Below are 11,887 nucleotides of genomic sequence, written 5' to 3' on the forward strand. Positions count from 1 at the left end.
ACAGGAAGGTACTTTTGTTAGGATAGAAAAAAATGCATTCCTTTGAGATGCTTTTGAATCTGTTTGACTTGTTAGTCAACTCTAGTAATTATCTTAAATAATGACTGAGTAATTAGCAGAATTTATATATGTAGAAAAATAGAACGTGGAAAAAAACTGGCAACTCTTCTTAAAACTCATGTTTCTCAAGCTCGAATGTTTTTTCTCAGAGAAGTCTTCAGCATGTCAGGACCCTTTCTATTTCATCTCATTCTCTATTCACATTGGTCTCCCCTTACTCTACTCCATCCCCTTCATATTAACTAGCAGAGGTCATGGGCTGGGTAACCTTGCTGCCAAGATGAGCCTTACCTTAAGAGCTTCAGGTAGTCTAAATGTGGGGCAATTTAGCTGCCTTTAAAATCCCACTGAATGAACTTTCTTATCACTTGTTAACTGCCAGGGCAAAGTTCACTGAAAAACATTCTCACTGCTAGTCTGTGAAATGGTGGCTGTGAAGTCCTCTGCATATGGGCACATTAGCCTGTGCTCAAAATATGCTTATGGGGCAAATTCTGATATGATTCATGTTGGCATCATTGAGCATACATTAGTGGAATTTGCATACATATAAATTTGAATAATGTTCAAGGACATTAAATGATTTCAGATTTAATGATAATCATAGCTAACATTTATTGAAGTATTTTATGCCAGACACTGCTGTGAATATCTAATATAATATTAATTAATCCTCAGAACAGCTCTATGAAATAGGCCCTATTATCAGACCCATTTTACAGATAAGGAAATTAAGGCACAGAAAAGTTCAATAACTTGTCTAAGATTGCACAGCAGCTCATAAACAGCAGAGCTGGGGTATGAGCCAGGTAGGCTGCCTCCAGCGTCTGTGTTCTCATGCCTCGGGTTCCACGGCTGTAGTTGTCAACCGCACTGAGGCAGGAAAATGGCTTTGCTTTGCTATGGCAGGTTGTACAAGAGCTGAATGGAGTCTTCTTTCTTAAGAGACCTTTGGCAAACTGATATTCATCCAAAAGTATTATTTTGGGGAGTTTGAAAACAAAGCATGAGTCCATAGGAGGGGGACCCATGGTTCGTCCTCTGTCACTTTGGAGAAACTTTTATGCATTTGTGCCTGTGCACATGAAACAAGTGTCTGTCGAGGGCTGTTTGCTGGCCCCCTAAGAGATACAGTTTGAAAACCTGGAGCACGGCAGTGGTGAAGGGCCCAGACTTGATGACATAAATGACAAACATTACAGTCTGGCAGCCCTGAGAAAGTGAAGGTCAGAGTGGGGAGCTAGGTGAGGAGATGGGGAGACTTCACAGAAGCAGTACTGAGTGAGCTGAGCATAAAAGATGACTAGAATGTCACCTTGGAGTAAGGAGGGAGCTGGTGTGCCAGGGCATAGAGGGGAGGGGCACAGGGCCTTCCTCACTAGGAGGTAATGAGTCCCAAGGGCTGGGACTTGGACTTTGTCCTGGTGGGGTGCAGAGTCAGCAGAGGTTTGTAAGCAAATAGTACCCCGATGACACATTTGCTCTTTGAGCCATTTGTCCAACTGGAATGTGGATGATTCATGAAAGCGTACTTGTTATTCTAGAATACCTTATATTAACATGGAAGAAGTGGCAGTCTTGGTGCCCCAGCTCCCCTACTCCCTCTGTCTCATCTGTCCTACCTGTTTGCTGGTGTTTGGAATCCCACAGTTAGAGATTTATTCCTTTGTTAAATCTCCTACCACTTATAGGATATTCTCATAAGTCACTTAAACATCACCACAGTAGCATGCATGAGCAGCTTTCCCAAGAGCAGGAGTTGGTGAGATCTGAAGGGAGGAGGGAAAGGAGGAGAACCTAGAGGAATGGAACTGGGAGTGTGACCACATGGAAAAAATATAGCAGTAATCCAGAGCTGACTCAAGACTCAGTCACACCAAAAGGTAATGTAGTGTCAGGTCAGTTGGAAATGATGTGGAGATGTGAATTGTTTTCAAATCTTTAACTTTTTAAATACTTTAAAACACAAATATTTACCTTATACAAAATAAATCCTGGTCAAGACTGTAGCTCTCAGGGGCCCTTAACAATTTTGAAGGGCTATCAAAGGGCTACATAGTTGCAGACAACAGAATTCAGTCCTGGCCAATTTCAGCCTAAAAGGAGTTCATTAAAGGAGATTCAGCAGCTCCTAGACTCTCCAGGAGGCTTGTGAACTGGCATGGAAGCTCTGTCTTTAGCCATGAATAGCTACCAAAACCATGCAGCAGAACTGGTCTAGTGGAGACCCCTCTGCTTCAACTTTGGGCACAGATGCTGCATCAGGCACTGCCAGCACCGCTGATGTTGGTACTGAAAGAGTCCACCAAAACTGCCAAATAGCCTCTGGACACTGCATCCACTTTCACCAGAATGGATTCTAGAAAACACCTTTTCCTTGAGTCACCAGCTTCCATGGTCAAGTCGAGCAGGTTGCATCAGATCAGTGAGCGTCAGTTGCATGTCTGCTACTGATACGGGGGCTGAAAGGTGAGTATCTGGTGCAAATTGTGATAGGTGGACTCTCTGACCAAGACTCCTGAGGGGGGCACCCTCAACCCTGTGGGCCAGGGGCTTTGATGGGAGCATGAAGCCCAACAGAATGACAAAGGCCAACCACAAAGAGGAGCTTTTGCATGTGCTTCTGATGCTGCCTGAGAGTTGCACAGGACACAGGGAACTTTGAACCTTGCTACTAATAGTAATGCTGTTAAATATTTGAAATGTAGAGCCTTTAAGTTTTTCCTCATCCACTAGTCAAAAGCCAGTGCAGTGATGTCAAAATAAGGGGGTGGGGGGATTGCTCAGTTTTAAAATAAGGTTTATGCTTTAACTTTGGACTTAAAGAATGTTCCTGCTCTGTCTTTGTCTTTAAGTGACTTTTCTGCCATAATCTCGAAACCTAGTTAGAAGTATACAGGTAAGTCTTGAAAAATATATTGTGTAGCAAATAGTTCTATGTCTTCTTATATGTCTAAAAATGAAGCCATAGTTATGGCAATAAATTTTGACTTGATTGGCTAGTAGCTCAATCAGAAGGGGCATGTCATGTGACCATGATGACAGGCATTCATTCATAATTTGATGATTTCTTCTCCTAGAATCTGGCAGTCTGACAGCCCAGCACCTGCTCAACCCCAGCAGTCAGCAAGGAGCCCCCCACAGTAAATGAAAAGCTAGGGGTATAAAGCAATGTTCTATTAGTTGACATTTTTTAAAATTTCATTGTCCAAGTTAGTTAAATTCAGCCTGAAACCTTCAAGGTTTCAGACCCAAGGGCCTCATCATTCTGCACAGAGCTCAAGGAGTTGTCTGGAGAAACAGTTTATTTTCTATAATTTTACAGAGGAATACAATGAATAGGTTGTAAAGAACATTAATAATTTAGTGTTACAGTATCTCTAAAAATTTCAGTGTGCATACCCTCTTTAGGAAAATGTACACTACAAAATTGAAAGCATCAGTATTTAAGGATATATTCACAAAGCAGTATTTATTTCAGTATTGTTTGTAGTAAGGAAACAAACCCTGGATGTCCATTAGTAGGGGAATAGTTGAATAATTCTGGTACATTCTTACCGTAAACTATTATGTGTATGTTTAAAAAGAATGATTTATATCTGTATGTATTGATTTCAAGGGTGCCCATGTATATTGTTAGATTTAAAAAGCTATTGTAAAAATGTAAAAAATAGAATAAGCCCATCTGTATACATATATATGTTTTTGTATGTTTATATTTGCTGGGTGAGCATTGCAAAGTATGTGGAAGAATACAAGACAATTGTCACTTTTGCTAGGGGTTAGGGGTCCAGAGGCTGTTTAATGGGTTACAACAAGCATCTATATGATCTTTTATTACAATGCAGTAGAGAGAAGGAAAATCTACTGAATCATTTAGGATTTGGTGAGGATTAAGTGAGATAATATTTATAAAATGCTTATTATAATCCCTGGTATCTAGTAAGCATTTGAGAAATGCTGGATATTATTATTTGATTTTTTTTTTCTGTCTGGACTGGTGTAGCATACAGCAGTCTGGCCCTTGTCTTCCTCCACACTGTCACTGATTGCCTTCATTGTTCCAGGCGGCTTGTAGTCTCTGTCATCTTAGGCCTTTGCTCATACAGTTTCCATTCCTAGAGCCTTAAATTGCCCCTGCTTCGCCTGCCTAGCTGCTTTGCATCCTTCAGGGCTCAGTTTAAGTCCCTTCCCTAACCCACAAGAGAAAGTCAGAGACCTGTCCTCTCTGGGCTGTCTGCCGCACACCACAATACTCACCACTCTGTTAGAATAGTCTGTGGGCTGCACCTACCCATCTTTGCTTCCTCAGCACCTAACCCAGGGCCATGGATGTGCACTCAATAAACGTTGATGGAGTAACTGAATGAAGAGGACTTAGGTTGACTACATGCTTATACCAGAGAAGAAAGAGGCAGGCTGGGTTTCTCAGGAACAGCTCAGGAAGCTGGACAGGTCACTTTGTCACCATGTTTGTGTTCTAGGCACCTGCTTGGGTTATCTAGTGTTTCATTTCTCAGGTTTTTGCAAATTGAAAATGGACTAAGGTGCTGCTGCTTTTTAAGTGATTAATTTGTTCAGATTATCGTATAAGGTCCCTCCAGTTTAGAAGTTATTAACATGCCAGAACAGTTAATAATGACTTTTGATTAACTTTCTGCATAGGTGCAAACACCTCCATTTAACCAGTGTCAGATAAAAGCGACAGAGAAAATACACTGCAGGGTGGAAACTGAAAATGGCTTTGCAGATGGTGATTGTAGCTACAGCATCAACAGGGGGCACAGTCCTTAATGGCAGAGGACTCATTTCTTGTCCCTGTTTAAAATACAGTTTTCAAAAAAGGTCAAATCATGACTCTCACACAGATATAAAATAAGTACATGTTAGAGATTTTTCTTATTAATCGGTGAGGGAACACAAACAGATGTTATAACTGATTTATAAGAGAGTCCAAAGGACAGACACAGTGGAGATGACCAACATAGAAATGAATGAGAAATGGAGGCAAAACTGTTCTGGTTTTTTTAAATGGGTTTAATTGAACATCTTCCCAATAGGGCAGAATTTGCATGTCTATAGACAAATTATTTTGCTAATAAATTTTAGTATGAATATGCTCCAAATATTGCATGGTACATATTTGTACTAAAAAATGTTTATCTGAAAATAAAATTTAACTGGTAATCCCATTTAATAATTTTGCTTTTCCCCCCTCTAAATCTGTCAACTGTACATGAATTCAGCATCATTATAACAGATCATCTCTAAATCCACTAGATAAATAACTTATCCCCCAAATGGCAAATTGTTATGTGTTCCGCACCAAACCTACTCCCCAATCTATATTCCACAATGCAGCATGTGGCGACCTCATCTACTTTTATCCAAGGTCACACTCTCTCTCCATACTTACCATTGGTTAGCAAGGACTATGGATTTGGTCTCTAAAATATTCTCAAATTTATGCTATTGTCTTCATCTCTACTGCCCAAGTTTCTGGTCAGGCTCTCATCCTCTCTGATCTAGTGATTTGAAGATTTCTTAAATTTTGTTTTAATTTTCTTCCATTCATTCTCACATTGTCAAGTTATATTTTTGCTTGTTTCCAATAGAAGATGATTCAAATCCCTTAGCATGACTTTTCACATCTGATAATGTTCTACTTCTCTCATCACAACCTTCCTTGCCTTTACCCTCCCCCTGCTCCAGACACAACAGTCATTCACAACTCTTGAGTCTTTGCACATGCTGATTGCTGTGCTGTGATGCTTTCTCCTTCTCTGTTACACTCCCGATTCCTCTTTAAGAGCCTACTTCCATGTTACCTCCTCCCTAAAGCCTCCCTATGTTCCCAGGCTTTCCCCTTCCAACCAGTTTAATCTTGCTTTCCTGTGCTTCCATTATAACATATTATTAAAGTACCTGTCAGATTGTATGGTTGATAATTGTACTGTTTCTGTTTTGCTCACTAGACTGTAAGCTTTTCTCAAGTTCAGGGATTATGTGTTAGTCATTGTTTTAAATATACTATACAGCACATAGCATAGTGCATGACATAGAATGCATGCAATATCAGAATAGGAAGTAGATATCTATCACTCTGTTATCATAATCAGTGAAAGAAATTGTCATGGAGCTCCTGAAGATGATGTTGCAGCACATGGAGGTGATAGGAAGTTAACCAGGTAAAGATGGAATGCATACAGATGTTTATCCTTCTTCTTCACCGGATTGAACACAAATGATCATGCTCACACATGCTTTAGCAGGAGCAAGTGCATCTTTATTGAGGTACAGAGGTCTAGCACAGAATGAAGATCGCAGGGAACAAAGACTCCTGGAACTGGAAGTTACTAGATGAGCCTTCATCACAGCCTGAAGATGCACCAAGTCTAGGAAGTTGGGAGTTAGGAAAGAGCCTGCCTTGCTGTCCTTTATAGCCCTGTAAGTGTGTGAGGCACAGATGAAACTTTTCATTGTAACGAGATACATCTGATCACCTTCAACATAACAGCATACTTTTCAACTCTTCCAGAACACTTCTGAATACATCCAACTTTTATACTCCTGAACAGTTTCCCTTGTAGAGTTCATTGTCTGGCCATGGCCTACATATGAACCCCCAGCTCAGCCCCCAACAATATCTGAGAAGCCAAGAAGAGAACAATTCTTTACAAGCATAACAGTATTTAGGGCTTTTGCTTATTTTATTTCTTCCATCAGGGCTGTAACTCATGAGTTTCTTATACTAGAATTAAAAATTATGAGTCAAGATGTTATAGGTGAAAGAATGAGAGAGAATGCAATTTTTAAAATGTAGTCCAAGGATCACTTGCATCCAGACTCTTTGGTGTGCTTGTTTAAAAAGCAGGTTCATGCCCTAGCTGGTTTGGCTTAGTGGATAGAATATTGGCCAATGGACTGAAGGGTCTCAGGTTCAATTCTGGTCACGGGCACATACCCAGGTTGCAGGCTCAATCCCCAGTAGGGGGTGTGCAGGAGGCAGCTGATCAATGATTATCTCTTATTATTGATGTTTCTACCTCTCTATCCCTCTCCCTTTCTCTCTGAAATCAATAAAAAATATCTATTTTTAAAAGCAGGTTCATGAGCCAAGTCCTGAATATCCGATAAAAATTGTTAGCGTGGGGTTTGGAAATCTGCATTGTAAATGAACTCCATAGCATATTGTTATAGATAATAAAGACTGAGAGCTGGAGGAACAGACACATGCAACAAGGCAGACCCCATGCTTGGGCACCTGAGGCACTCGGCTATTCTGTGAGATGGATGACAAAATTCACTTTCAAAAGGCCAAGCTCTCCAGACCATCACAACAACCACGTTCTGGGCAACTGCTGTCGTGACTCTGCAACTGTCCCAAATATTACCTGGGGTCAGTGAGGTGCAGAGCTGCTGCCTGCTGGCAGCTGAATCATTTGAGTGGGAAGAGAAGTCGTAACTCTGTGTGCTGGGTTAAGGATAGATATTGCCAAGAGGACAAGACTGAGGATAATACCTAGGATATTGGACATGGAGCGAAGGGCATATTTCTGAACAGGGGCTAAAGTGCATTATGATGTCTCCTGTCACTGGACTCAGGTGAAATAAACAAGGTTTTGTTCCTGGAGGCCGGTTGGGTCCTCTTAGACACTCTACTGGAGACAAAAAACCCCGCACATTTTAATACTTGTGTGCAGATTCTTTAAAGCCTCTTTTTATTCCTACAATGTAAGGAACTATTAAGTACTCATCACCCACCCTTGTATTTCAGGTTTAGCTATCCTGGCACTTGGAGCATGACCTAAAGAAATGTGACACGTGGGCACACGCTGGTGCTTTCTCTTCAAGCTTCAGGCTAAAACTTGCATCTGTAGCTTTTGTTGTTTGTCCGAATCTGAAATAGAAAAGATGGTTAACACGCGGTGCTCATCCTCTCTCTTCTTGCATACCTAACCTCAGGGCCTTTCTTTCCCAGCTGGCTCCAGCTGCAGAACTCACTGGGAGCAGCCACTCTCTGCTCTGTGGTGAGTCCTTTTCTTACTTCTCACTTCCTTTCTGATGGACAAATTTAATTTACTCCAAAATATTTCTCAGCTCCAGTCCTGTATTGTGCGTACTTCGTATCTTAAGAGGCTAAAAGCTTTTCTTTCCGTTGTGAGTGAACAAACAGCTGAAAACACTTGTGGTGGTTTCCTTATCAACCTGTGGGAAAAGCACTCTACGTCTGGGGTAGGCTTGACTTATAATGATCACAATAGGGCTGCATAAATATAGCAGAGACTCCTATGGATTTGGTGCTGTTTCTTTTAATACTTCCAGCCTCTTCAAGATGGGTGATGTTATTGCTATTTTGCAAATATATTCAGACCCAGAAAGGTTAACTGACTTACCCAGGACCATACAGCTAGAGAATGGTGAAATCAGATTTGAATTCCAAGTCTCTATGGTCCAGAGTTTATGTTCTCTGCATCAGCCAACAGATTTTGTAGAAATGACTGATAAATAGGGCTTCTGGAAAGCTCAGAGCTGAGAACGAGTTTGTTGTAGCTAATCTACCTTTGACCTTTCGTAGCCCAGGTACAACTAAATTAGGGCAGATCTTGTAGCTATTTCCGGTTTGAATTTAGTGTGTGTAAAAGAAACAGAAGCATCCAGGGTGTTAGAGAGAACAGTGAAGAATCCAGAGTGAAGTTTAAGGCAAAGGAAGTAGCAGAGGAATGAACAGGTAAATGCTCTGTAAGAGCAGAATAAAAGATTTCTGCTGTGATCATACCTAATTACTAATGACTGAGTAAAAATCTACATTAGAGTCATTTGCTAAAATCTCTTTATGGGTGGATTATACCTTAAAAAAGTAAAAAAAAACTAAAAAACTGAATTTTTAGGATTGATTTTTGAGATTACCTACAAGGAACCAAAAGATAAAAATTCAGTGTTATTCAAACAAAACAAAACAAAACAAAACCAATGGAATTCTTGTAATTATATTAATGTAATCCAAATTCCTATATAAAAGCTGATCAATGTGGAGCTACTTGGGTGAAGCCAAGAAGATTTGGAGCCTTCCTGCCTGAGCTGTCATCCCATCCTACCAGTGACTCCCGAGGCTCTCCCTCAGACTTCTGGGCTCTTAGAAACATAGGCTGCAAACACCGACTTAGGAGAAATAGAAGTGATTAGCAGTCAGTAGTCCTGTGTCTCATGTCTGCTCTGTGATCCTGGACCTTGGGCAAAGCTACACCTCTGCCCCTCACTCTGAAGGAGAAGATGATGACACTTGAACCACCAGCCTCAGAGGGCTGTTGAGAACTAGGAAACCGGAGGTCCTGTGTGGCTTTGGTGACTCACCAGGAGCGCTCACACACACTCACCGGACTCACATAAGATTTATTACAGTGAAAGAAGACAAAGCAAAACCAGCACAGGGAAAAGGTGCATGGGCCAAAGTTTGGAAGAAACCAGACGCAAGCTTCCAAGAATTCTCTCCCTGTGGAGTCACACAGACGGCGCGTACTTCCTCCAAAATCCAATTGTAACACCATGTGTGAAGTGCTGTCTATCAGGGAAGCTTAGTAGAAATTCAGTGCCCAAGGGTTTTACTGGAGGCCGGTTGCATAGGCACCCTCTGCCTAGCATGTTTCAGGAGTTCATTTAACCTGATGAAAAGCAGGTGTTCAGCATAAACCACATTGTTCCTACAAATAGGATGGGCTCAGTGAGCCAATCTTATCAGTTAGGGCAGTGATGGGCAACTTTTTGAGCTTAGTGTGTCAAACTTCGCCAAAAAACTGAGCGTAACTCAGGTAGTGTGTCACTTTGAGGAAAAAACATTATTTCGCAAATGTTTCATCCTCGGCATGCGGCCGCCTCAGCGGCCACGTGTCATCAGAAATGGCTACGCGTGTCAGTGCTGACATGCGTGTCATAGGTTCGCCATCACTGAGTTAGGGAATGGTGGGCACTCTCCTGAAATTCTAATTTCTAGATGTCAGCTAAGGACCAAACTTGTAAGGACCATAGCAGTCTCAAGCCTTGTGTGTTAATTATTTTATGCTCAGTAAGCTTCACTCTCCCTTCCTTCCCTTCCTTCCCTTCTGCCCCTACCCCCCTGCACCGCCCCCCCCCACACACCTAGTTACCTAGTTAAAATAATTAGAATATAAAATAACTCAGGAACATTTGGAACTATCATTTTTAGTTGATGATAGCATTTCTGAGATGAGCATTCTCATTCAAACTCTTAGAACTCAGGTAATGTGCTTATACAAGTTTACAGTTGTATAATTGAATGAAATGATAATAAAACTAAAAAAATCAAAATAATCTAGTCATGTTTTAGAGATATTATAGTAAAACATTATTTTATAAGTTTTTTAGCAAGTTTTATTAAAATATTGAAATCTATGTCTACTCCTAAAGCTCAACATTTTTGTGTATAAGAAGATAATGTATTAATTGGATAAAATGTTAAGCTGCTATAACAAGAGACTCAGAAATAAGGTAGCTCACAAAACAGAGATGTTTATTTCTCTCATGTATAACATTTCTAAGATGAGGGGTTCAGGTGGATAGGGAAGCTCTGCCAACTTGATCAGACTCAGCTGCAGCCCTGCCATCTGCATGAAGTGGTTCTCCACATATTGTTTTCCAAGTTCTGGTCATCAGAGCCTGAAGGAAGGGGTTAGGGAGTGAAGGTCCAAGCCAGAAATTCCCTCTTGAATTGTGAAGTGCAAATTGCTCACTTAAGTTCTGCTTATAGTGTATTGGTAAGAGATTGGTCACATGGCCACACCTAGCTACAAAGGAGGCTGAGAAATGTAATCTAGCTACGTGCCTAGGAAGAAGGGATCAATAACTTTTGGTGGACTGTTTGCCATATCCCCACAGCCCAAAATAGTTTTTCTATTTCAGATGCAAACTAAGATATTTAGCACTCTATTTAGAGATTTATCACTTTCCAGTTAATTGCAGATCAAATCAAGAAAATTGTAGAATGATATCCCAGGTAGCAGTTTAAAATGTGCTATAGTAATCTTTAGCATGAGAAGATTCCACAATGGAAAATTCAAGATGACAATTGAATGTAATGCTTTCAATACATTGTATTATTCTTGTTAGTTTTACTCCAAGTCTATTTGATATGTTATTTCTCTTTAGCTTGCTCTTTTGAACAATATGTAATGCTTCCCACCCCAAACCATTCTTCAGCTAAAAGGTTTTCCTCTGTTGAACACCTTTTAATCTCCATATTATAATTACGATTTCAAAGTTCAACTGTACTTCCTTAATGTAAATCTAGGGAAATTGAAAAATAAACCACCTCATTTCCAGTTTCTACATTTTACTAGATCTGTTATTTTACTTAAGGATATAATATCCAACTCCTTAAGGGTATTATGCTTATAATTGAACTGCTTATGTTTTATTCCTGACATGCAAATACTAGAATTTGATTTGTTAAGTTTAAAGTTGTATTTTAAAACTCTTTAGGAGATTCTTGTATTGTTTTATTATATAATCTCCTATGAATTCTATATCTTTATTTTAAAGTTGGTGTGAGTGAAAAGGGGTAAATGCTAGGTACTGATGACTGGTAATAAGGCCCATATATTTCATTGGCTGGAAATGCATCAACACTGGGCAATGACTTGGGCATTTGTTTCCCCCCAGTTTCATATTCTGGGATTTTTGTATCTCACATATACACACTGTACACCTGTATGCTTATGTATATATTTTCCATTTTAACTGTCATCTAAATGTAAATTTCCCCCACTTGCAGAAAAGTATCTCATTACTAAGAGGGTAGTCCTTTATGAAC

Source organism: Cnephaeus nilssonii, assembly GCF_951640355.1.
Source record: "Cnephaeus nilssonii genome assembly, chromosome: 10".
In the NCBI taxonomy this organism is placed as follows: Eukaryota; Metazoa; Chordata; class Mammalia; order Chiroptera; family Vespertilionidae; genus Cnephaeus; species Cnephaeus nilssonii.